The sequence below is a fragment of the Trachemys scripta genome, chromosome 6 (genome assembly GCF_013100865.1).
Source record: "Trachemys scripta elegans isolate TJP31775 chromosome 6, CAS_Tse_1.0, whole genome shotgun sequence".
Classification (NCBI taxonomy): domain Eukaryota; kingdom Metazoa; phylum Chordata; order Testudines; family Emydidae; genus Trachemys; species Trachemys scripta.
In genome coordinates, this window is record NC_048303.1 from 37365395 (window position 1) to 37392970 (window position 27576).

General features: G+C 41.0%; 1 protein-coding gene across 6 annotated transcripts in view; it reads left to right on the plus strand.

Annotated features, from left to right (window-relative positions):
* Positions 1-27576, plus strand: part of RNF180 (ring finger protein 180) — a 144445-nt gene that overhangs the window by 61685 nt on the left and 55184 nt on the right. The window contains exon 5 of one of the 6 annotated variants that reach the window (XR_004646188.1): positions 17437-17634. The exons of the other annotated variants lie outside the window; for them this stretch is intronic. The gene's annotated coding sequence lies outside the window, so the exon portion shown is untranslated. The remainder of the gene's footprint in view (positions 1-17436; positions 17635-27576) is intronic. 6 annotated transcript variants of the gene reach the window in all.

Here is a 27576-nt window from a genome sequence, read left to right on the forward strand (position 1 = left end):
GGTGGTGGTATGTTGTTAATCGTCAGTCCTCCAGATCACACAGGGGCATGAGGTTGGTAAGGGCTACAGTGTTTCAGCCTTAATATCTGTTCTTCTTCCAAGGATGTGCTTGAGGTTGATAAGAGCATAGCAGACGCATTGATTCGTTTGCAGATGGACAGATTTCGGGAGGTGGCACCAGGAGCCAGCAAGGAATCTGAGTGGATGCTGCTAGCACTATGTAACCTTGGCATATGATCGTCATCAGTGTAGCAGTGTTAGTGCAGAGGTTGGTGACTCTGCAAGTCTTGCAGCACTATGAGAGAAGTTTTAATAATTTTGTGCAATTTCAGGATCTGGAAGCCTGGTCACCTATGTGGCCTCTGTGTGGCCCGTTACAGAGGAACACGTGCTCCAGTACATAGTTAAGAATGCCAGTCTTTGGGTTGCTAACGACACCATCTCCAGTTGCCTATCAACCCTTATGTTTGTCAGCAGACTGAACAGTTACCAAGATCCTTTCAGCAGTTTCTTAGTTTGAAGGTTTCTAGTGGGGTGGTCACAAAGCACTGGCGCCAGGGAGGATACATGTCGTCCCATCATAGTTGATATGCTTAGGGATCTGTGTTGATTCTGGAGAACGTAAGTTGTTGTGGACAGGAGGTGGTGGTGTTCAGGGTAGCATTTCTGGACTAGCATGTTTTAGAGCTTTTAGGATCAACGAGTTAGTACCTGGGTCCTATAGGGATTCTTCTGGAAGGGCCTTGGAAGGAGAGAGAGACACTGGGAGGGGCAAACAGTTATATTAAACTTGCAGAAGTCAAATACAGATCAAGGGGGCCAGGGTGAATCCATTATCTTACAGGCAGGGTGGTGAACCCTGTGGAGACTTTGAGGGCATACGTGGCGATAAGACTGGGAAGGGATGGGCCCCTCTTTATGCTAGGGTTACCATTTGTCCGGATTTACCCGGACATGTCCTCCTTTTTGTGCTAAAAATAGCATCCGGGGGGAATTTGTAAATCACTCAAAATGTCCGGGATTTCCCCCCTCCCCGGCAGAGCAGAGCGAGCGGCTGGGAGGGCTGCAGGAAAGTCATGGGCTGGACTCCGGAGCAGCTGTAGAGGAGCTCCTCCCCCCCCCCTCCCTGCATTCTGAGCCGGCAGCTCCTCCTCCCCTGCAGCCCAGTGTCCCGGTCCGGCAGCACTGTGCAGGGCCAGGGACCGGGTTGTGTGTTGTGCTGGGGAGCGCAGCCCACGTGTCCGGCTCGCACAGAGCCCAACACCCTGTTCTGAGCAGCAGGGTAAGGGGGCCAGGGGGCAGGAGAAGGGGCAGGGAGGTTCTGGAGGGGGCAGTCAAGAAACGGGGGGGGTCGGGAGTTCGGGGGGGGGCTTTTTGGGGGGAGTGGAGAAGGGTTTGGGCACTCAGGGTGCAGGTAGGGGGTAGGGTCCTGGGGGGCAGTTGGGGGGGTCTTAGGAGGGGGCAGTTAGGGGACAAGGAACAGGGAGTCTTAGGTAAGGGGTGGGGTTCTGGAGGGCAGTTAGGAGCAGGGGTCCCAGGAGGGGGCAGTCAGGGAACAAGGAGCGGGGGGGTGGGGGGCTGGGAGTTCTGGGGGGGAGCTGTCAGGGGGCAGGAGTGGGGAGAGGGATCGGAGCAGTCAGGGGACAGGGAGCAGAGGGGTTTAGATGGGTTGGGAGTTCTGGGGGGGGGGGCTGTCAGGGGGTGGGGAGTGGTTGGATGGGGCGTGGGAGTCCCAGGGGTCTGTCTGGGGGTGGGGGTGGGGGTGTGGATAAGGGTTGGGGCAGTCAGGGGACAAGAGGCAGGGAGGCTTAGATAGGGGGTAGAGTCCTGGGGGGCAGTTAGGGGCAGGGGTCCCAGGAGGGGGCAGTCAGGGGACAAGGAACGGGGGGAGGGTTGGGGGTTCTGGGGGGGCGGGAAGTGGGAGGGGGCGGGGCTAGGGCGGGGCTCCTCCCGTCCTCTTTTTTGCTTGCTGAAATATGGTAACCCTACTTTATGCACTGTGACAGGAGGGCCCTCACATACCAGTTTGTTATGGGTTGTGGCTCCCAACCCAAGAATTTGGTTCCCACCCATTCAGGATTGGGGCAGAAATAGCAGTAGCTCAGCTGAGTATGGGGGTTAGAGCAATTCAGGCAGTTGGGCCTTGGCATTCAGAAGCATACAGAATGTACGTGAGAGCCGAGGTGGGAAATCAGTGTTAATTTTCTGTTGTGTTTTCATTCCAGAGGCAGGAAGACGGGCCAGGCAGGCAGTGGTGTGGTTCTGCAGACACAGTATTACTGAGCCCACAGGTGGGCTTCCAGGTTGTCAGAGGGTTTGCAGGTGGGGCTCAGTGATGAAGCAGTTCTGAGCTGGCGTGGAAGGAGGGGCATGTTATGGGACCAGCTGATGCCTCTTCTTTATACTGTGGGAGCCCATGAGTGGGCAACAGATATAATTGTGATGCCCCTAGGGGAAAATGATCTGGGAACATGTAAAGGGGTAGCCTTAATGCTAAGAGGGACTTGGGGCAGACCTTGGAACGTTTCATGGGAGTAAAAATTGGTTGGACATGCTGCAATGCAGGGTGTGACTGGGAGCTGTGAAGCTCCCTCGGGACTACAAGGCTAGGAGGTGTGTGAATAGGGAGGTGGCCAAATTCATGGGAGTCATAGTGTGTTAGTAATTTCACATCCTGACATAGCATAAGGGGCACCATAATTATTCAGGGAGAATGGGGTTCACCTGTCAGACTTGGGGCTGACGTGTTTTGCTGATATTAAAGGGGACATTAGGAGATGTCTGGGAACCCAGCTAGGTGTGGGGGGAGGCAGCCAAGCTAATTGCTGGCACCTCCTTGTGGCGGCTGTCCAGTGAAGGTACTCCACAGGGAAGGGATACAGTGATCAGATAAATAGCTTGGTAAAGGATTTAGAGTTGTTTGTTAAAGAAATGGAAATGGGGGTTTGTGGCTTATATGACTGGCACAGCAGGGAGTCAACTCCCCCTTCCTTTATAGCCCACCTTTAACCCTTATGCAAGGGTGGTGGTGCTCAGGTCGCAGCAGTGGGCTGGCTGGGGAACAGGATGGAAGGGGGATGCTGAGGAAGCCCCCTGGGTAGATTTTAAAATGATCGTGGAGTTATCTGCACTGTATACTTTTATCTGCCAGGTACTCCCAAACAATTAATAATAAACTTGCAGCCTAATTAAAGCACATCCAGTATCTCCTGTCCTCCTCCTATTATAGCCAGATGATAAAGAGTTTTGTAGTAACTAAACTACCTGTGAGTTTTATTTAGACTCAGTCACTTTCCTTGGAATCTACATTAACAAACATCCAGACCTGAGCATTCCACAATTACACTGAGTGGGAAACAGTCTTTTTACAAACGGATAATATTAATTTTTACATTTCCTTAAAAATTACCACTTTGTGCAAACTGTGAATAATCACTGGGAATTGTAAGAAACTGCAAGCATCAATAGGATACCAGACAATAAAACAGAAAAATCATGTAAAAATTAATAGCAACTGTAAATTTGATAATATAGCAGAGGTTCCTATAGTGAAATAATTTAAAATAGCAAATTACTGGAGAGGAATTGTTGCATATGCCACTGGAAAAGACTAAAGTTATGTTGCATGGTAGTCTACAATGTGCTGTCAATAAGCTGAACTAATTAAATGGAGTCTGGATATGATTAATCTAGTGATCCTGTACAGCACAATAATACATTTATCTTACACATCTGGCATTAAACAAATGAAAAAGGTTATTGCTTAGCAATTTATCCATAGTAGCAGAGGAGACATTTTCAAATTAGGCCTTTGACTATAAGATAACTGCAACCCTTTTCCCCGTTCCCATAAAAAATTTGGTACTTTTAATTGAAGCAGTGATTACAAGATACATTTTGGCGTGGTGATTTGTTTGAATTCAGTTGTCAAAAATAATTATTTATACATGTTTTTTTAGTAATCGTCTAGCTGCTTTTGTGCAAAACTAATCAAAATATGTTCTAAATATGCATGCAATAACTGCATTTTTTTCATGATTTTTTTTTTCTGTGTATGCCTTTATTTGTGTTTTTGACTTTTCATAAAGGTATATGCACTTCTGAGTGTGCCATAGTCAGTTTATTTGCTATTTGATATGTTTATTTTCTTTTAGATTTATGAAGTGTAGAGAAATCATAGCTCAAAACAAGGAAGGACTTCAGTACTTACTAAGATTCAAAAGCTATACAACATCAGGGAAAGTTTTCATTTGCAAAACCTTCCAGTGAAAAGTCTTGGTTAGTAACAGATTTTCACATTCATGTTAAGTTCCAACTCTCTCAACCGCTTGTGAAATACTTTAAAACTACTTACAAGATAGTATCTGTTTCCTCTGGGAAATAGGTAAAATTCAGTCAGAGGTATGTAAGTACCTGTCAGATGACCCTGAGCTGCTAAGGGTAAGTCAAACAAATATACAGTCCAGGTACTAAAATTAAGCACCTCATTGTAAGGTACTAAGGCTTGGATCCTCAAAGGTACTTGTAGTTGCAACATCTAACTTTTAGTTGCCTAGAAAATCACAGTAACAACAATGTAATCCACAAAACGTCACTTAGATGCTGAGACTCCCTGTACTTTGAATGAGGAGCGATAGGGCCTTGAAAGTGTGATCTACAAAAGTCAGCACACTTGATAGGGAAATATCTAAGTTAGCCAATAGGAGATGCTGATGACGGGTGTATCTTAAGCCCCAGCCTTTTCATGGAGTTAGGCGCCTATGTCCAGACTTCAAGGAAGTGTTTATCTCTGCTTGCAGTTCACAGCCTGAAAAACCTCTCCTGGAGTCAGGAGGCTTAGAGGCCTACGTCATTGCTTGTGAGAATGAGTTAGACACCTGCTTCGTTCCACACAATATTGCCGGAGGAGGTCGTGGTGGTGATGCCTACCTCGTAACTTTTAGCTCAGTCTTTAGAGCGCTTACCTAGGAGATAGGAAACCCAGGTTCAGTTCTGCCTGAGAGGGACAAAAGAGGTAGGAGACATTTGTTCAAATCCTTTCTCCCCCTCAGGCAGAATTGAACCTGGGTTTTCCACCTCTCAGGAGAGTGCTCTATCTACTGAAGTATGCGATATTCTGATGTGGTGGGTTTCCTTCAGTCTCTCTTGTTGCAGCTGTCCTGCTTTTCAAGAATCATTGGATCAGGATCTTTGAGTCTCCAATCTCCCAAGTGGGTGTCCTAACCACAAGGCTACAGAGTCAGTCTCACGCGCTCACACTCTGGGCCTTAGGCAGGAGATAGGCATCTGGATACCTAGAGTGAGGTAACAGCACGCATGCAGAGGCAGAAACATAGATGCTTAGAAACTTTTACCCTAAAAATTGAGGCCCTGAGTCAGTTTAGGAATCTACATGATTTGGTGGTATCCAAATGGGGATTTGTTGAGCTCAGTCTCAGCTAAAAGTGGGGCTTTAGGTGCCTAAACACCACATTTAGGCACCTAAGTATTAATGTGGATCTGGGCCTAAATTCTTTCATGTTCCAGCAGGTGAATGGGAATTTAGAAATCTTGGTTAGCAAAATTTGGGCCAAATATGTGGTATCCAGAATGTCATAAGAATTATACCAGCAAGACAACACTTGAATGTACTGAATGGTTTAAGAAAGGAAAAAATACCAATTTAGTAGTAATCTTACATGTTCAGAAATTACAGCTAATTAGGGATGAGCAAGATGAATTATATTAAACAATAGTGCTTCTCCTTCTCCTTCATCCCTAAAAAATCCCAACCTTTTCTCAAAACACTGCTGAAACCCAGACTTTTAACTCTGCATAAGTATAAACATTTTAGTTTATAATTTGAGTAAAGCATTATAAAAAAGGAATGTGTAGCAAAAACAAAAAGGGTAGTACGGCGGCAGTCCAAAGGACATTTTACATCCAAAATCACCAAGTAAAAAGACAACAGACTCTTTTATCTTCATCTGGAGAGCAACATGTCTCAGCCCTAGAAGTGGGAGAGATGGGGTACAGCATGTCCTTTGAAATACACTACTAGAAAAGCAAACTTTGCCAGTGTCCATATCATAGTTGATATTTTAGATACAAAATCTGATTCACTGGTAACACAAATAACAGACTTGGAGAGCTGTTTAATGTCAGTAAGAAAAAAAGCAGAAATCTCTGATTAAAACATGAAAAGGGGTGTGAGTTAGTCGTCACGCAGCCATCATGAAAGAAAGAAAATAAAACCTTAAACAGAGTGGAGAATCAGCTTGGCTAGAATGTTAGACTCATCAGGTTCCCTGAATTGGTTGGAGAAAATGAACTTGGAGCAGGAATGATTGGTCCCTATTATCTTGCAACCCGATATAGCAGAAGATCCAATATATACTGAAAGAGCAAACAGGATTAGAAGCAGCATTGTGTTTAAGAATCCTGGGTAGGAGATAGGAGCAGTCCTTTTTTTGTACTCTTACAGACATTTGTGACAACGTGAAAATTCCAGAACCTACTAGGGAAGCAAAACATACTACTATATATAAACATTCTTATAAAGTTTTATTCTTTACAAAGTTAAACCCAGAAACAAAGGCAAAATGGAGAGCATTTTCCTGTTTAGGAAAATCTTAAAAAAGCTATTGCTGAAGCAGCAATTGGGTCAGAAATTCAGGTAAAGAACATTTCTTTTGGGTGACTGATTTAGCACAGTGGCTTCTGGAAGAGTTAAATAAGGGGATTCCACAAATGATGTCCCCCAGTTTTTATAAGACATTGAGGAAGGAGATGTCATCTTTCACTGCCTTCGTAGCTGTTGTCTATATTTTTTTCTGTTTTAGACGACTTGAATTAATGTGTAAAATGTTTGAGATTTTATTAGCTATTAAACAGTTTGGGGTTTAATCCTTTTTGGATGAAATAGATTATATATAAGGAGTTATTTTGTTTAGATCACTAGATGCATATTGTTTAGATATTTGTTTGAGCCACTAAATACAGACACACCCTGCAGTTCTTCCAGGCTATCTAGCCGCCAGATTTTAGTAAATAGAGCTTGTTCTAGTTAAGGTCACCCCATGCAGGATGGGTCTAAATCCTAGCCTGGACTGACAGACATGAAAGGGAGTGCTGATTAGGATACAGTAAAGATGAAGACAGATTTCATCATTCATAGTAGTGAAGTGGAAATTGATTATATGCATTAGAAGAAAAAGCATCATATAGGAGAACTATTCTTGGCAGATACAGATTTGTTTTGGATGGTCACATTCCTTAAATAGACAATTACTGAGCCGAAAAACAAATACACCATCTTCATAGTTACTGTGGTGATATATTATTGTTTTCAGCTGCAACACAACAGAAGACCCTTCTGGTTTATAACAGTAAGATTTTTTTGCAGGATATAAACAGTACATCCATGAGAATTCAGGAGAGCTTAAATGTCTAATTATTGTACTTTTCTACAAATCTTCTTTAGAAATTAGTTTAGCTCATTCTATGCTAGTGACTATGTTAATAGTTATGCCACACTTGCCAATGCCGCATTTTCCTTAAATTAGGTGAGTCTATATATTTTTTAGAGTAAAGAAATATAGTAAAGGCATCTAGATGATTATGCCAGTGTCATTCTCAAGATGAATGTATTCCACATAGAGTCATACATTTCTAGACAAGGAAGGTCCATTGTAATTATCTAGTCTGATCTTGAACAGACTGTAATTATCTGGGAATGACTGCCAAAATACACAGTGTATCCCCCCCCCCAAAAAAACAGGAGATTTTATTCACTGAGGTTCTTCATCAAAACCCAATAAAGTCAATGGAAAGACTATCACTGACTTCAGTGGACTTTGAATCAGGCCCGGAATCTTGCCAATAACTATAAACAGCTTTAAATAGGGACATTGCTATGAGATGGTGGCTGGTACTCTGGAATATTAATATAATCATTTAACTGATTTGTTTTTAATAAATATTATTATAAACAATTACTGATCTTGTAAAAACCAATTCAATAAAAAGTTGGACTTTAAAAAATGTTTTTAATAATAGACCCTGTGTTCCTGAATAGTAAATGAAGCAAACAAAACGTTGTTCTACTTCTCAGTTGTGCTTGCACTATGAAATAATTTAGGCCCCGATCCTTCAGTCCTTGTGCCAGCACAGAGCTGCATTGAAGCTCAGGGGCCCACTTGCACACAGTGAAGTGCAGTGTTAGGCCTGATTTTGTAGTTGCTTCACACTGATGAAAACAACACTCATTCCTCATCAATAAATTGACTATATCTGTATCTTTATTTTAAAATAAAAGAATCATTAGCCATTAAGAAGTATTCCCTCCCTTTTGCCCCTTATCCAAAAATATATGCCTTTGGAATATTTTCAGGTATATTGAACTTTCTAAACACTGTAAACTTATACAGTTAACAAAAAACCTTTCAAACAGTTTTAACTTCAAAAACATTTTTAATCTTTTAACTGCACAAATGATTTTTCATTAAAAGCAAATAGAAGAAGGGTGAGAGCACAGCTGAACCAAAGTAATTCCTAATAAATTCTTATTGAAAATATTTTGCAGCTCCACACAACATATACTGTATGTGATATAAAATCATACAATGTACGGTGCTTCCCAAAATCTTAGGATTTAAACTGAGTTAGCCCCATTTAAGGACTGAGCAATAGGAGCTGAGGGTATGCAGCACCTTACAAGATTGAGCCTTCGGTACCAAACTTAATTGCAAGGGCTACATCCTGAAGTCTTCATGTAATTCAGCACAGAGCAAAAACTGTGCTATGGGCACTGCTGTGCGCCATGTGCCACTTTGTGCATGTCCCTGCTATGAACTGCATTAGGGCTACTTCGAAGAACGGGAGCCTCTAAGAGCCATAGATTGACCACCTACCTCAGGATTGGCATAGCAGAGTTGTGACCTAGCCACAACTTGTTTTCAGTAATCATACTTCCCTTTCCCCTCAATATCAACAGTAAGGAGGGAATGTAGTGTATGAATCCCTGTGAGCAGCATGCCACTGTAGCATCAGCCTTGCACATGGTTGATGCTGTCTGGGCCACTTATACAGCTTTTGTGACCAAAATACACAGAATTGTGGTGGAAAACAGGTGCAACACATCCCAGGATCTACCTCTGAATATTTTTAACCCATTTAGTTTATAGTATAATACAAAACTTACATTTGTTATTTGTCCTGACTACTAGTTTTGTGTGTGTGTGTGTGTGTGTTTAAATCTCTTTGGATTGCAGGAGCATCATTGTAACCATAAGAGTATCAGTAAAAGAGACTTGGTCATTTGCCATTATAGTCTCTCACTGATGTATATCTTCAATTGAATCATTTTGTTACTTCCGTCTATATGAATCATAATTGTTCTTGGTGGAAATTTATAAGATATTATACCAGTGATTTCCTGTGAATGGAATTATGTCGAAGCTTGTTGTACAATCAGTTTATTGATATTTTGCAACATAGATACAGAAATTTAGTTTATTGATCCATTGTCTACTGTTTGCTAAAATGGACTTGTATGTCTTTGGAGCCGCTATATTCTTACATGCTCACATGTACTTAATGAACCGTTAATCCATGGATTATTAGTACATTGTGTATCCTCAGGATATGTTGTATTGGAGCATACTGAGGGAATCTTTATTTTATGGCTCTAGCCATGTGCAGTATCTCTGTACTACTGTAAATATCAGTTATATTTTTAAAGGAAAACAGTGGTCAGTAGCCGCATTAGAAATCTTTTTTTTTAAATTGTTCAGAAATAAATGCCCTCATATATAATATATGGAATCTGACAATATTCTGTAGAGGGAGAAAAAAGAGAGACTACTTTTACAAGAAAAATATGTAGAATTCTTTTAATAATAAATAATAATAAATAAGTCCTTGATTAGGTCTGAGTATGTTTAATTCAATGAATGTGTGATAGATATTAGTGTAAATGTTGAATTTTTTTATATCTGATGGGATGGATTCTAGCTCCCAGTTCCATTCCCTGTATGCCACTCTGCAATCTCAAAGATGATGGCAATTGTCTTAATATAGGGGACTCCCCAGCAAGTGTAAAACCTCAACAACTATGCCATTCTCTCCCCGCAGGCATAGGGATGTGGCAGGAGGCAAAATGGTTGTGACCAGGGCGGGTTGCACATCAGAAATCCACAGCCAATGGAACATTTCTTAAGGAACTGGTATAACTAGCACAACTGAGGATATGTCTTCACTGCACAGTTAACCTGGGCTCTTACCCAGGTTTTAACCCAACCTCCTCCTCCTCTACTATTCATATAGGAAAAACCTCTTACCCTGGTTAGAGGGCTTTTAGCCTGGCCTAACTTACATGGCTGGGTGGGAAGGGTTAGAGCCTGAGGTCCACTTTAACTTGGGCTGGAGCCCACCCACTTTGCAGTGAGTTCACAGGCAAAACCACTTAAGAGCTGATAGTCCTTCAATGCCTTCCCACAATTCCCTCTTGAAGGACAGACAAGTTCTCCTGCTATTGACACAACTGATTAGGAAAGAATCTTAGACTGTCTCAGCACAAGAACCATGGGATATGACCACAGACATATGGTCAAGTGTAGAAAAAATGAGAACACAGTAATGTGGTTAGGACTTTGCTGTGGGAACGCTCTCACTTGAACTGAGCTAACCTGGGTGTGCACACCCATGTGCCAATCACCTGGGCTAACTGTTCAGTGAAGACAGACCCTGAGATGAGATTTAATCCTCAATTGGTCCCAGAATCAGGGACCTGAAAGGCATATTAAGGCACCCTTTCTTCTGTCCCTTCCCTCAAATCCTAGGTCCTCTGCCAAGTGTAGCCTGAGTAGAAGTGGAGAACTAACCATAAGAATATAATAAACATTACAAACCAGCAATCTAGGAAAGATTAGTGATAACAGATTTACAAAAATAATCTGAAATTGCAAACGTTATATTTTTATCCTATTGTAACATAAAAATGTCCAAACGGTTTTGAGTAAAATTAAAAAATCACTGATTGAAGTTCTCTCACTGACAAATTTTTAACACCAAAGTCAGAAACGTCTGAAAATAAGAGTGAGTTTTGGGAATGCTGACACAACCTTAACTACAGCATTGACCCATTAATAAAAATTATATTGCATAATAGTACCGTTCTCTTTTTTCATCTCAGTGGGTACATTTTTCTTTTGCCATTGTTTTTCTTCAAAATAATGGCTTTTAGAAACATCTGGCTCATTGCAATCTCTTGAAAAATTGGCAAGGGATTGGCATAGTGGATACATTTCACCACTGCATAACTGTGATAGTGGGTGCTGCTTTTGTAAGTAATTTAAAATGCTGCCATAATATGCAGTTACAAAAAACTCACACAACTGAAGTAAAAAAAAAAATTGGCAGAAAATCAGATCTAATTCTTGCAACACTATGCCGTTTTATTCTTTTACTTGAAGCTTGGCTTAGCTTCACTGTGCAAGATTAGAAATTCCTCTCCTAAACATAAGAAAATCGTTTTGTACTCTTTCTCTAGCTAGAAAAGTAAAGAGTCAAAAGGTTGTGCTACGTCTGAACTGTGGTCCTCTTCATGGATCTTATCTAGACCAGAATTTACATTGCCTTCTGAAGTGCGTAAGCACCACAAAGCTGCATAACCTAGATACATTCTAGGTTGACCTATTCAGGAAAAAGAGCAGAGCAGCATGGAAGTGCTACAACAAAATCATTGGCTGTGTGCTTAGGATCTCACGAGCACATGTAATTATATAGTGTCCCTGTATGAATAGTAATAGTTTTTCACTAAAGTTCAAGTCCAAAAAGTTCTATTTATAGCCAACATTTATTTAGCTATGTAGCTTTTCCTTAGGAATTATTTATAGCCGCTTATTTTAAGTCTTGAAGAGTTCCAGTATTCTACAGCCTTCATTATTCTTTTATAAAACCCAATAATGTACTTCATAATATAGCTAAAATACATGGCATCTGCTTCAAGGACAGTCTACTTCAGGGGCATACAATCTACTTTCAGAAATGACTCAGTGGAAGGAAGTAACAAAACTGCAGGGAGGAGATAGTAGGAGAGGGACATGAGTTGGAGCAATAGAATTAAGCAGTTACTCAACAAAGGCTTGTACAGTTGCATGGGGCATCAAAAAGCAAACAAATAAAAAATAAACCCCAAATCTCCCCAAATAAAATAAATTCTTGTTTCTTGTAGTCATTGTGACAGAAGTTGGAGTTAAGGAGAGGGTAATAGCTGACCATACCATGTCAGGAAGGAATATTTAGTGTGTACAAATGGGAGGAAAATATTCTTGTACAGTTGTTTGAGAAGCAAACAAACAGTGTAGAGTAGGCGGCATGTGATAAGAGACATAGTCAGGGTGAAGTGATTTAAATCAACAATTAGGGTTGCCAGTTTTGGTAGAATGTATTCCCAGCGGTTTCATCACACATCATCATCTTTAATTAAAGATTAATCTTTAATTCCTGGCAATTCCAGGACAATCCTGGAGGGTTGGCAACCCTATCAACAATCAGGAAAGTTTGATTAACATCTTTGATATTAATCATGTTTTACATTTGTACTTTGTAGTGATTTTCCTAAAGAAAGGTTGATTCTTATTGGTTGGTAACCATTGAAACATGTTGATTAGCAAACTAAATATAGTCTTTACACTGAATTTGGTGCTTCTTTTTGCTAACCAGGAGAATACACTAGATCTATAAAAATATAATTGCTGAAATAAATGTGTAACTTACATTTAACTTACATTTAATGTGTAACTTACATTTATTTAGATTCTTAATTTTTGCATTTTTATTATGCTAGAAAATGATGCACTTTTATCTACTAGATGATGATTTACATGTGATTTGTGTCAAGCTCTGCTTGGATGAAAATTCAAATAATAATCCCCAAAACAGCATTTTAATTTTTTTATTAAATAAAACTACCTTAAATGTGCTGGATATAGAAGAAAAAAATGTGTTGCATTTAAAAATGACTTATTAAACAAAGGAAGTATTATCTGAAGTTAGTGAATTAAACTGATTGTTTCTGTTCATCATGTCCTTCAGTATTTTAGAACTAGTAAATCTCCTCCTCTCACACCTAGCTTTTATTCATAGATAGGAAGAAGAAAATAAGCTTTCCTGCTTTTTCACCTTCCAATTGGTTTCTTAACTTCAAATGAACAAGTCATTGAACTGAACTAGTTTAATAAACTGAAATGAAGACCGTATTCTCTTTGCACCTGAAGAAGAGGCTACTGCTGTCAAAAGTTGGTTTTGCATTTCAACAAACTCTGGTTCGAGGTAGTTAGCCTCTGACTTCCATCAGTTTAGTGGTTTGACTTACTTTGCTGCCAAGTTTTAAACATTTACTGGTTGATATTATTTTTTGTATACAATTTAAATAAAATTAAAATATAATAAGCTTAGGTCTTAAGGTAGGTTTCATTCTGAAATTTTATTTTAAATAAGAGGTTTATTTTTTTTTTAATGAATCATCATTTTTTATCTACCATGTACCCAGAAACACTGTGAGAGAAAAATTATAACGGGCCTTCACATTTAAACTTGATCTGGTGAAAAAGGAAAAACAAGTGTTCTTTTTTTTAGGCAAAAACTGCCATTGTGAGCATGTTGAATATGGAATGCAGAATTAGGCACATTGGAGGCGGGGGAGAGGTGTGGCAGAATGCATTTAGTGATTTTCACTGATTAGAAATAGGAAAACTTTTCCAACAGGCATTGTGCATTATAAAAGTTCACTAAAATCATGTGGCTGACTTAACTAGTATATGAGCTACTTAATGCTGCAGAGTTTTCACTGAGGCTGGTAATTTCTCCTTATTTTATTTTCTTCTACTTGCTAGCAGCTGCAACCATTTTGTCCTCTAATATATGAGAACTATATTTGATGTGTGTCTGGTGCAAAGCAGGAATTAACTCCACAATTTATAAGGTATTTTTTTAATAAGGTATTTTTCTCCAGTTGAGTTAAAAGAAGTTGTATTGATTGTGGTGTTTTGGAGCAGTCTAAATTATTAATTTAGCTTCATTTGGTAGGTAAAAGAGTTTTCAATCAATGATCTTATGAAAGACTATGTGCTTTTTCAAGAGCTGTTATCTTCATTTTTAAGATATAATAGTATTAATGAATATTTTATGTAATGTCTGCATAAATAAGTAACTGTGGTCGAAAACAAAGTATTATCTCAGTCTAAAAATGCCTACATGACAAAAGTGCAGCTCCATGAAAAGCAAATCTTTCATTAAATTGCCAAGTGCCTAAGATGTTCTTCTTGAGATAATGGCCTTCAAAGTTAAACAGTTAAGTTTTTTGCCAGCTGACCATTCTGCACTATTCAGAATATGTTTTCAATTCAAACTTTATTTAAATTAAAAATAAGAAAATCTTCTTCAAGGTGGTCTATGCAGATTCTCACTTATGAAATGCACCTTCTGGTGCTGCTCAACTTTAGTAGATGTCCAGAAAAGTAATGGCAGTTGGTACTGGATAACAGCCCCCTTATGTCTCTGACTATTTGCAGTTGAGGTTATAAAAGGCCATGTACCCCTTTTCCTTCTTTTATCTGTGCACATAGGGATATTCACTTTTTGTTCTGAAAGTTTTCCTTAGAAGAGCTAAGGTTTTTAGGAGGTCAGCAAGACTTTATAACTTTTCTGGATCAGTGTAAAGACTTACTCATTTCCACTCCATGTGGGTCTAAATGGATTAGATTGTGCACTGAGATATGTTATGCCTTAAGTAGGGTGACACTACTTGTAAATCAAGAGATAAGGTGTTGATGGCCTGCTTCTGTAGTGTTTTTTACATAGTTAAACACTGCTATTTTTTATGTGGAATCTAAATCAGATGTTTGTTTTAGGAGGGTGGTTCTGCAATCCTTGTTTAAATATGAATCTCAAGTCTGTATTTTTAAGTTGTATTCCCATAGGAGGAAATATGCAGAAGCCATCTAAAGTAAGAAAGAAAGGTTATTTGCCATCAACATCTGTTGCTGACTGCATATTCACACTATCTACCAACCTTCTGCAGCCCAGCACCTCCCACAATTCTGTGATGCTTGGGCTGTTGCAGTGTCACTGATCATGACCATGCCCGCTTCCCCATTGCCCGCCAGAATTCCTTTGGAGGTCATTTGGGGTAGAGTGCCAAATTTTATTTTTAATTATGATCCATGGGCTGGGGTATAAATTCAAAACATGGTATTCCCCATAATGCACAATGCTTAGTAATAGTAAATGAACATTTAGTTATTTAATATTTGTTCAGCACCTTAATATCACATTTATCAGTAAGAATATATTTTTTTCCTTTAGCCACATTGCTATTTCTGCTTTTGTTTCTGTTCCTTCCTTATTCTCCTTTCTTTGTTTACCTCTCCCTCTTTCCTGGTTTTGCGACACTTCTCTGTTCTCTTCTCTGCTTTTTTTACCCTGCAACAACTCCCCGTTCCCAACTGAGGGCAGGTCAATATTGCACCACTGTAGCTCTTTAGTGAAGATGCTCCAATGCTGACAGAAGAGCTTCTCCTGTTGGTGTAGTTAATCCACCTTGGTGAGAGGCGGTAGCTATGTCGACAGGAGAAGCTCTCTCATCGACATAGCACTGTCTACACCGGGAGGGGGGGAGGAGGAGGGAGGGTTAGCTCAATATAACTACATTACAGGGTGTGAATTTTTCACACCACTGAGTGACATAGTTATACCAATATAAGTCTGTAGTGTAGATCAGGCCCCAGTCTGCTTCACTCCCATCCTATGCCCATTCCATCCAAAATAGTTAATGCTGGCATTTAATTGTGATCTGGGCTTTAAAGTTAATACTCCAATCAAGTTAATGGAGAAGAGATGTTCACACCTCTGAATGATTGTTTCAGACTGTCTGCACACTCAGGTTACTGCATCGGTTACATTTGATTCACATTCGAAATGTTGTCTCAGCCGCTATGAGGGCAAGAAACTTACTTCTTTTTGTAATTACAGCTTGGATTGTGGAGAATCTGAATGTGTCATGTGAGCCACGTTAATATTCATGTATCCTAGATCCCGCCCATGGATTTTGTTTCCTGAACTAGGGCCTTAGCTTGAAATCTATGAGGACCCAAAGCACACTCTAAAACTACTAAGAGAGTTGGTGTGCAAGTAATACAAGTTCTGTCCCTTAGGGAATAATTATCACACACTTTTAACATTGGCCTAGGTATACTTACACAATAAACTGTAGAGGTTTGAAATTTCTTTCCATAGAACTGTGAAAAGACTCCCAGGGAAATTAAACCACAAAAATGATTTCAAATAACATTTTCTATTTGATTCTATATGGGTTTCTATTTGATTCTATATGGATACCATGCTCATCATAGTGTTTGAGTGCCTTCCAGTAGCCTATTAAACCTGATGTCCGGGATGGGGCATGGGCAGCCTGGCCTAGGGATTAGTGTCAGGCACAGGTCGAGCTGCCAGGAGCCAGTTACCAGGAATCAGGCTGGGTTGGAATGCCAGGAGATCAGAATCAAGAGACAAACCGGAGGGCAGGGATCAAGAGTCAGTTACCGCGAGTCAGGCCAAGTCAGGGTATGAGGAGGTCAGGTTTGGGCAATGGAGCCAGAGGGCAGGAACCAGGAGGTAGTTACCAAAAGTCAGGCCAAGTCAGGATACGAAGAGATCAGGTTCAGGCTACAGAACCAGATGGCAGGAACCAGGAAGCAGTACCAAGAGTCAGGCCATATCCGGATACTAGGAGGCCAGGATGAGAAGTCAGGAACAGGAAAACACCAGACCAGTGGTCAATGGCAAGATGAAGCTCAGTTGTGCAGACAACTTTCTATTTCGTTCTCTGGCTTAAATAGGGGCTGCAACCCAATCAGGAGCCATGGAACTCTCCCAGAGTGTAGGGGCTGGGCTTGTGCCCCAGTTGGGCTTCATGGATCCCAATCACAGCTCCTATCTGTGAGCTGCTGGTTGGAGGATTGGAGTGTGATGTCTCCCAAGACCTGCATTCGAGACCCATGGGGCCTGGCACATGACTACAAATCTGTCACATGTTGTTTGTTCTCTCATCCTCTCCCCAAGGGGAGACTTGTGGGGGGAGGAAGGGGGGGGGAGTGTCTTGTTTTGGTAGTGTTGGGAATTTTTATTTAAAAAAAAAATGAATGTACCTGTTGCTACGTATTTATTAAAGAAGGCCAGGTCAAATAAATGTGGCTTGGACTTGGAACAGAAAGTGGTGAGGTTTGTGATGGTTCCTAGTTCCTGGGAGAGTTCATTACACCATCTCTTACTAGCCCTGAGAAAGTTCTAGCTCCTGCATAGACAAGCTTTACTCTTATTATTGAGAGTTCCATTGTGCCAGAGAAGTGTAGTTGTCGACAACGGTTTCCGTCCTTGTTTTAAATGGTCTTCTAGATATCCTAGGCCCAGGCCATGGAAAGCTTTGAAGATAAGGACTGAGACCTTTAACATGATTCGAAATTCTATGGGAAGCCAACGGAGAGAGCAGTGGACAGGCATGATGTACTCATGGTAGCCTGTGTTGCTGAAGAGACATGCCGCAGCATCCATTATTAGCTGGACTTTACTAAGAACTGAAGCCTTCATACCCAGGTATGTTGAATAGCTGTAGTCCAGCCCAGGGGTGACAAAGGCATAAAAATCACAAGAGCTAAGAAATGGGGTAATAGGGTCATGGCTTGTTAGAGATGTTCTTTCATCCTTAACTTTGAATTTCTTTGCTTTCATGGATTTTGTGTTAGACACTTAAAGCTTGGATGTGCCTTGAAGAATCAGGGCTGTGTTGGTGATGGTGCAGAGATGTTTCTTTCAGAACTCTACACAGCATGGGGATGCATGATGAGTAGCTCTGCTGGCTGGAAGTTGGCATGGCCCCACTCCCATTGTCACGAATGGATCTATCCTCAAAGCTCACACAAGAACTGGCATTTTGCCCCTGGATGGAAGGCCACACACACCCACACACCCCTTAAGGGTATGTTTACACTGCACATCCCTTACAGCAGGCTGTAGAGTACATACACTATACACACCCCTAGCACAGGTATAAATAGCAGTGTAGATAGTGAGGCCTGCTTAATTGAGTAAAGACATGCCTGAACCCTGTGGGTATGTATCCTACAGAGCTCTCTAAATGCCAAAGCAGTGTCTACTCCATCCACACTGCTACTTTTAGCAGGGTAGTGTCCCATTGCTTCCCTGTTGCTGGAGCCTTTTCCCGCCACAGGGAATTGGGGAAGAACCTTTCTCTGCTTCCTCTTCCCCTACACCCCCCAGAGCCTTTCACTGACACATGTGGCTACACACTGCAATGTGGATGCAGCCTGTTTTTCACTGTGATGTATAGCTACATACCCTACATGCCGCCACCAGTGGTATGCAGTATAGATGTACTCTAAGATTGCACTTGTTCTGTTAGGTAGTATTCAGTAAAGTGGCAAAAGACATTTCCATTGAAACCACAAGATGAAAAGAGTGAAGCTTAGTGCATTTTATTCCTTGAATGCAACAGAAATATAAACAAGTCTGTGATTAAAATGTAAAAGTAAACTTCATTGCTACAAACATGCTCTGTTTTTCATTAAGGAACTGACATAAATCACATATCTGATACTTATTATTATTAAAGAAATCATTATGTGGCAGGCCGGCAGCCAATCAAAAACTGGCACACTAATGATGGTACTTTGCATGCTTTATGGAATTGGGTTAATTGTCTTCCTGGAAGTTATAGTTCTTTTTCATAACAGTTTTTTGTTCTCTCTGTGGAGGAGTGGAACTTGGGTTGCTGCACTATGTGAACTCTGGAAAGAAATAAAAATGAAATTTATTCTGCAAATGTCTTTAGATCATCTATTTTAACACCTTTAGGTGTTTGTACAGCTGTTTAAAATATACAAAACTAAAGAACACTCTTACCTGTTAACCTCAACTGTCAAAATATAATTTACCCAGCAAAAGAGAGCCTTCCCTCATTCAGCCACCTAAGACTCTTAGCACATCCACTCACCAAAAGTCCAAGAGAAAAAATGTGAGTTTTACAGCATTCCTCAAGATCACACATCAGAACTCCGGTGGACTAGAGGAGAGGGCCAATTTTAAAGTTCAGGCTTTTAAAAAGAGGCTATTAAAGAGCCATCCGAGGTTGCAAGTGCCGTGGTATTTCATGGGGAGGAAAGAAGTAGCTCGGTCCCAAACTCCTGCCTCACAGTAGTCACATCTGAGAGGTCTAGACAGTTTTGATATTAATGTTTATCCCAGGACACTGTTCAGCATTCTATATATCTAATTTTGGAAAGTTTACAGGATCTCACTTGGGAGACGTGAATAATGTGGGATGTTCTCCTGGGAGACTCTCTTCTGCAGAGTTTTAATAAGGTTATTTTGGATTTTCAGGAAAGGTTATTTTTTCTGCTTTTTTCTAGGTCTAAATTTGTACTGTATGTATATACAGATTAATTAAAAATGAACATACACTTTGGTGTCATGCATGTTCACATGTTAGTGGAAACGCCATATCTTTTCACATTTATACAAATCTGAAATCCATTAAATTCTGGTAATCTGAATACATATTTTTTGTATCAGATTGGAATATAGAGCTTTGACACAAGAAGTAATTTAATAGAGTTATTTTGCAGGGAATCTATTTAGAGAAATGGTTATCTCCTTTTTATTAAGTTCCTCTCATCATGGAGCAGATTTTAAATAACTATACATTCACATTAAAATGTTATATAACAGTTGTGCATTGCAGTTAAACTATCTCTCATTAATTTTACAAGTTTTCAAACTTGCTTGTATCTTCTTAGTGTCACTTTTGAAAGGGCTTTCAGGCTGGCAGCAGTGAAATTTCTATTCTTCGGTAGCCTTTCATGGCTGAGACTGCAAAAATTGATAAATATTTCTACTAAGTGGAAACGATAGTCATAATAGGTTTATATGAAGTATGGTAAATATCCTACCATACAAGTCACTAATGTGAGACAGTTTTGACAGTCACTGAAAGTATTTCGAACTGTTTCCTCTCTAGTGAAAATACTTACTGATGTTACCAATATTATTATTTAGAATTACAATAATAGTGTCTGTAACACAATGTTTTAATAACACATTATTTTTTGTAAGATGTATTGGTTATCCTCAAGCACCCACTCTCTAGCCATAATCAGCCGGTTAGTTTTTTGTATGCTTCACAATAAACGTGTGTCTTTAGGAAAGACGTGAACCAATTTGTATCCCAGCATTCATATCCCAGCCTTCCAGAAGATTTGCTTCTACTACAAAATGTTCAATAAACTAAATGGCTGATTATGACTAGGATGGAGTTTCTTGAGGATCATCTATATAGCTTACAAAACAAAATTGTTTTGTCATTAAAATATTTTATTACCAATTTGGTATGTTTTACTCTTTTTCCTTACCCATTGTCTATTTGTTTGTCAGTCCCTCTTTTAGATAGTTTAGTCTCCAGGGCACAGACTGGCCTTTCTTTTATGTTTAGAAAGTAGAACATTGAAAGCAAACTACTGGAAACAAATAATAATGATGATAATGTATATCTAAAAGCATTTTACCATGGAGAGAGATGTTCTGGGGCTACATCTTAAAATCATCCAGAAAGTGAAGCCAGGGGAGAATATAATAGCCCACTTCTTAAATTGAATGCCTTGATGTGAGCATGTTCAACCAGTGCTCCATAATTTGAATTGGTCTCCAGTGGATTTTTAATGATGGTTAAGGACTTTGTATAAATCTGTAAATCCTTAAGTTGCCGAAAGCCTAACTCACTGAGAGATCACCAGATTCCCACAGCTGAAATCAGCAAAGGTCTTCAAGCCCAATGTTAATGAGGAGGGCTGGGCATTTTCTATAAGGGCCCCACTTTTGGAATTTGCTCTCCCAGTTCTGTGTAATACCCCAAACCTTGGCATGCTGCTAGGATTATCTCCAACCCCCAGCATTTGGAAATAGGAAGGGAATTAAAACTTTTGAGGTGTCTTGTCTGCTGGTAGTGAGTTGCATTGCATTATACTGTTGCGTTTTAGTTATGTTTGGGTATTTATTTTGTTATATATTTAAGTAATGTCAAGGGTGCCTAGACTTTATGGATAAATCCCATTTAACATTTGTATAAATCTAAATAAGTGGAGCTTTATCATGAATATATATTTTTCTTACTGTCTCAAGGCTGTCATTTTAGACAGTGTGAACTGTTTGGAGGAGTGGAGGGCCAAAACTTCATGACACCTGTTACAAATTACAAAAAGGTCATTTTAAGAATTTGCCCTTTCAAAACAACTACTGGAACCTTAGAAAAAATCTTGTTTATGCCTAAAACGATCACAAAAACATTTTATAGGAATATATTGTCCCTGTTAAAAGTTAGAGGGTTGTCAAAGCAAGATTGATAATGCACTCCTGGTTACAGCCTAAACTATGGAGTCACAACCTGTACCTGCATAAATAGTGATAATAATAATTAGTAATTAATAAAGTAACTGAAGCAGTAATTAGATACAAGTTGAACTGCTTTATGCAAACTCATTTCCAACTTGGTGAATTCCCTATCCTCATGTTCTAGGATGAAATCCTGACCTCGTTGAAATAAATGGCAAAATTTTTACTGACTTCAGTGAGGCCCAGATTTTACCCACAATGTCCATTAAAATGTCAAAAGAGTAGTTTGGCCTGTAATTTACTTGTTATAATGAGAATTACATATTACAGGAGATTTTATAGATTTTGTAAACTTATAGTCCAAATCTGGTGTCAGGTTATGGAATTGAAGTATTTTACTATCTGTCATTCAAACCTATTGAAGCAATCTGTGTGAATTACCTGTTGCTGTTTTTTTTTTTAATCTGTTGGGGCATGATCCAGTGCCTGCTGACATCAATGTAGGAGCTTAGTCATGGCCTAAGTCTGCATCTGGGTTGCAATCTCTGCCTACGCCGCATAGTAAACCTGGGCTCTGACTCGGGTTTAAGCCCAACCCCCTCTATCACCCAGGCACAACTCAGTCTGACTCAGGTCAGAGAGTCCTCAGGACTGGGTCCATGGCCTCAGCCAGGGATATCTGTCTGAGCCTGAATCCCACTATAATACGAGTCCAAGCCCAGGCATTTAGCAGGGTGAATGCAGATCAAGTCCAGGTTGCCAGACTCACCAACTTTATCCCCACAATTGACTGAGCCAGCGTTTCAAAGACCTTCCATCCCAAAACTTCCCACTTGATTCCCAGGAATCAAAAGCAACCCCCTGGGTCAAATACAGGTGCTCAGCATTTAACCCTTCATTTCCACATGGATTGTTCAACTGGAAACACAGTTAGCCTTCCTGTGTGTGAACTGTGGCCAGCACTAACAAGAAGACCTGCATCAAATGCATTGCTAGCTTCAGAGGAACGCACCCAGATTCTGGTTAATCTCTAGTGTGAGGCAAGCAAGATGGTTGACTTCAGCAAAAGCACAAGAAATTATCAAGTCTACAAAGCTATATTGGAGCAACTGGTGGCTTTGGGGGATCGATCAGTGCAGAGAACAAACCCAGCAGCTCAAGGCAGCCTACCACAAAGTCAAGATGCATGACAATCTGCTGAGCAGAGATGGCACCAGAGAAGAGACAGTTGATAGATGAAGGGCAAGAAGTGACTCTCATGCTGAGGTCGGTACGGCTATTCCTGTGAAGTTGGTATTTGGAGGATGGTGGCCGCCAATCAGCTGTTTGGCGGCAGCCGCCGAAGGAGCTGTGTCTGGTGGGTGCTGAGCACCCATTATTTTTTTTAACATGGGTGCTCCAGCCCTGGAGCATCCATGGAGTTGGCATCTATGAGCCCATTGATAAAAAGTATCATCTTTTTACCTGGAAGAAAAGCAGCTAGCTCCTTTAAAGAGTAGAAAATGTAATTTTTTTTATCATGGTCAGACAATAATGTGGTCTTTTCTTTCAAGGCCCCTTCACCTCCACAGGGCAAATATATAGCACCAGGAGCTTGGAAGAGCAAACCCTCCAGCTATGGGCAAGGAGAAAGAAAGTTTTAAATGTGTTGATGGGAGAGATTCTTGATAAAACCAGTCAGCAGAAAGATCAGACTGAGTACTAGAAAGATAAGGATGCAAGAAGGATGAAAGAGAGAATGCACAGCATGAGGAAAGGTTGGAGGCATAGTTCTTGGGGTGTGACTGCAGTTTGAGGAAGGAAGACAGAGCACAGCAGAAGGAGCTGTTTGAGCAGTTAATTGCATTCCTGGCCACCCAAGTGCAGGCTCCCGGGCCAGCTGCGCTGCCACCTGCACTTCCTGAACCAGCCCTACTCCCTGAATCCCCTCCACACTATTGTATCCTGCAGACTATTCAGCCTTTGGGCAAATCAGGGCTTGGCTGTTCCATGTCACAGGCTAGTATATGGAACAGTTGTGGCCCACACGTGCAAAACACACCTTTCTCTGTTTTTGCACTGTTTGGTTACTGTGTTGTATGTTTGGATGGCAGCTGGTTTGCATGACAGGTTTTTAAATTAGTATTTTATGTTTAAATACATGTTTAAAGTAAAGTGTTGAATTTGCACACTAGGCTGCATTAGCAATTTTTAATATATGTAACGAGGTGGAACTTCATCACGGTGCTCCATAAATTGTGGGTTTAAGTACATGGCCAGTCTCAGTAAAATTACAAAAAATGCAAGAAAAGTCATCACGGTAATCCATAAGCATAAAAAAATCTCCATACATTTCAGCACACTTTATGTAAAGGTACATTAAAAGTGTTTGCAAAATTCATAATAAAATACATTTAAAAAATACTCCCTCAGTTGCCTCACACCCAGAAACAGCACAATTACAAATACCATTTCACTTTCCCTCATGCATGGGACCATGTATGCCCATTATGTGGGCGCACAAAGCATCCCTGATTTCTGTTGCACATGTGGATCCAGCTCCAGTAATGACAGGTGCACTTTCTGGCTGTGTGTACCAGTTCAGCAATCTAGCAGTGCCTTAAATCCACTCTTGGCAAAAAGATTCTCTCTTATCCTCTCAGACATTGTGCAGAACACAGCAGGCTACAATAATGCACTCAGCACTGACGATACTGGCATCCAAATGGTTCTGAAGGCAGTACCAGCAGAGTTCAAGCTGCCAAATGCATAGTCAGCCACCATCCTACAGCTACTAGTGTGTAGCTGAATGTTCTTTTACCTGCTTCTCTGAAATCAGGATTTGGTTTTGTAACCCATGGCAAAAGGCGGTAAGTGGGGAGCCCTAGAATAACAGTGGGGCCAGTGACTCCATTTATAACAATATCATTCAGTGGGAATAATGTCCCAGCTTGTCCAGGAAGGTAAAGTTCCAATTTCCAGAAAATCCTGACGTCATGTTCCTTGCCAGTGCATCCCACATTAGCATCCATTAATCTGCCTCTGTGGTCTATCAGAGCCTGCATAGCGATGGAGTAATACCTCTTGCAGTTTATGTACTTGTGTTCCTTGTGAAGGGCAAACTATGGCATGAGTCTCATCAATGGCCCCAGCACAGTTTGGAAAACTCATTCTCTCAAAGCCAGCAATTATTTCAGGAACATTTGTAATGCCCACCACCTGTAGGTAAACCACCATCCTGGTTGCCTCACAAACCTCTGCCACAACACCCCCACAATTGACTTCCAAACTGGTTAGTAACAGACCTGTAGCAATCAGAGGTAGCCAACTTTCAGACAGTTGTAGCACCCTGCTTCTGGACCAGCCTAGCCTTCCTCATTTGTGTTTCCTGGCACTAAAGGGTCAGGGCAAGCTGATAACAAACCTCCAGTAATGTCTGCTTCATCATGCAAAAGTTCTGGAGCCACTGCTGGTCATCCTAGGTCCACATGACAAGGCGATCCCACCAGTCTGTGTTTGTGGCCATGCTCTTAAATACCAGGAATATGTGGCTATGGCAACAGGCATGAGCAGCATCAGGGGAGAGGTGCTTTGGCAGGTCAGATATTGCTGCTAAAATGTCCACCAGCATCTCACAGATGCTCTGCATGATTCCCAAAATAGGACTGACAGCATGAGTTGGAGAAGTTCTTCCACTGAGTTGGGATCATGTTGATGGGATCAACTGGGAGCATGCAGATTCAAAAATGGCTTGGCTGGATGTGTTGGTGGGCTCAAATCACCTCTGATCAAGTCAGGCAGGATGGACTGACCACAATCCACTATGAACCAAACCCCAGAGGCAGCTACAGCTGGTGAGGGTGCTAGGACCCCTGGGATATCTTGATGCCTCCCCAGAAGCAGAAGATCTTACTCGGGTCTGCATAAAGCAGTATGGACGCATCAGCTAGGGTGACCAGATGTCCCGATTTTATAGGGACAGTCCCGATTTTTGGGTCTTTTTCTTATATAGAATCCTATTAACTCCTCCCGCCCCCCGTCCCGATATTTCATACTTGCTGTCTGGTCACCCTACCATCAGCATGGTTGGGTGGCCTGGATTTACAATGCAGTGTGGATCCCAAGCACAAGCTTTGAAACACCAATTTTGCAGGTGCGGGTCCCACAGGCCCAGGCTTACTATGCAGTGTAGACATAGCCCCCAATATTTAAGTTGAGCATCTAGCTGTAGGCCGGGGCGGTGAACCAGGAAAAAAAAAGAGAGAAAGGGTGATCAGTCCTCCCCTGCATGTGGCATTTTTAGTGCTCTTCATTCGCCTGAAATCTGGGACTGGCTTCCAATTTATGCCTCTGAATAACTAAGCAGTATTCTTGTGGAATGTGCACAGTGAGCACTGTGATAGACCCAGACAAGTTGGGAACAGCAGAGTAGCAGAAGGGAGATATACTGGCCACTGGATAAGTAGTTTTCTGTTCCCTGAGTGACCAGAACAGGGGTTGCTCCAGGCTAATAGACCACCTGACTCCAATTAACCTGCTAAGAGTCAGGTGAGGCAGTTAAGCACCTGACTCTAATTAAGGCCCCTCTGATGCTATAAAAGGGTTCACTCCAGTCAAGCAGGGGGGGTGGGGTGAGAGAGAAAGAAAAAAAAAAAAAACTGGGAGCAAGAGATGTGTAAGAAGCTGAGAGTGAGTAGGCGTACTGCTGGAGGACTGAGAAGTACAAGCATTATCAGACATCAGGAGGAAGGTCCAGTGATGAGGACAAAGAAGGAGTTGGGAGGAGGCCATGGGGAAGTAGCCCAAAGAGTTGTAGGTGTCGTGCAGCTGTACCAGGAGGCACTCTAAACAGCTGCAGTCCACAGGGCCCTCGGTTGGAACCCGGAGTAGAAGGTGGTCCCGGGTTCCCCCCATACCTCCCAACTCCTGATCAAACACAGGAGGAACTGACCTGGACTATAGCTTCTTCCAGAGGGGAAGGTCTCTGGACTGTTTCCTGACCCACAGGGTGAATCTGTGAAGCGAGCAAATCCGCCAATATGCACAGGACCCACCAAGGTAGAGGAGGAACTTTGTCACAGTACTCATTGGTTTAAAGAATATAGCCATAATTCTGCAGTATTAACAAAGCATTGTGAAGTGAGGGGAAGGTGGTAGGGAACAGGGCAGTGCATGCATGTATGGTATCCCTTTTGAATGCCACATTTCCTACTTCTGCTCATTAACTGCAATACCATAAGGTAAGTATAGGTTTCATTTCTACCTGAGAGTCCAAGTAATTTTTTGTTTTGTTAAAAACAGCAGTTTATCTTTTATTGTAAATCCATTTCCTCCAAAATACAGACATACTTCCTCAAATGTGTCCCCTTTTTCATACTTTTCTCATGACCCTTTTCTACTCTGTGGAAATTCAGCAAAACATTCCCATTGTTGTTAATACCAGTGCAATTTCACTTGTGTTAGCCACAGTTGGGGTCCCAGTGTACACAGGGTAATAGCAGTCATCAGCATTTTGAGCAAGTGTCTTCTAAACCTATTCAAGGCATGTTTAATCGAAGTAGTGCTTAAATTATTGGTGACCCCTCAACACTGGGAGTCCTGGGACTCCAACAGTTTGTAACTCCAGTGAAGCTGTATTGGTGTTAGCAATGATGGGGAAACTTTGCAAAATTTCTGTAGTGTAGACAGGCCAATGTTTACAATGTTGAGTAGTGTTCTGGGTGGGAAGGTCTTAATATACAGTGTGGCAAGTGAGCCTGTCTACACTTGGTTTTTGTCTGCAACTTCTGATCCAGCAGGAGTACCTGTTTTTGAGTGCCAAACCCCTGTTCACCCACTTCAGCACTGATTATCCTTAATGTGCAGGAACAACCCCTTGCCGAGATCTTGAAAAGAATTAATAGAGCCACTTTCAATAAAATATGACAGGTTTTATTTTTTTGTTTGGGTTTTGTTTTTTGTTAAGTTTGGCTTTAAGTACTTTGTACAAGCATTTGTTCTTGATTTTTATTCCACTGTAGAGTTGACTTAACTATTTTTATAGGACTATTGATTTTATATAACTTGTGATTTTTCTATATCTATTTTTAACTGACTCACATGAGTTTGTTGAATAAGTAGCCTCATTTTTTCTTTGATGCTCTGGCATCAGTAATC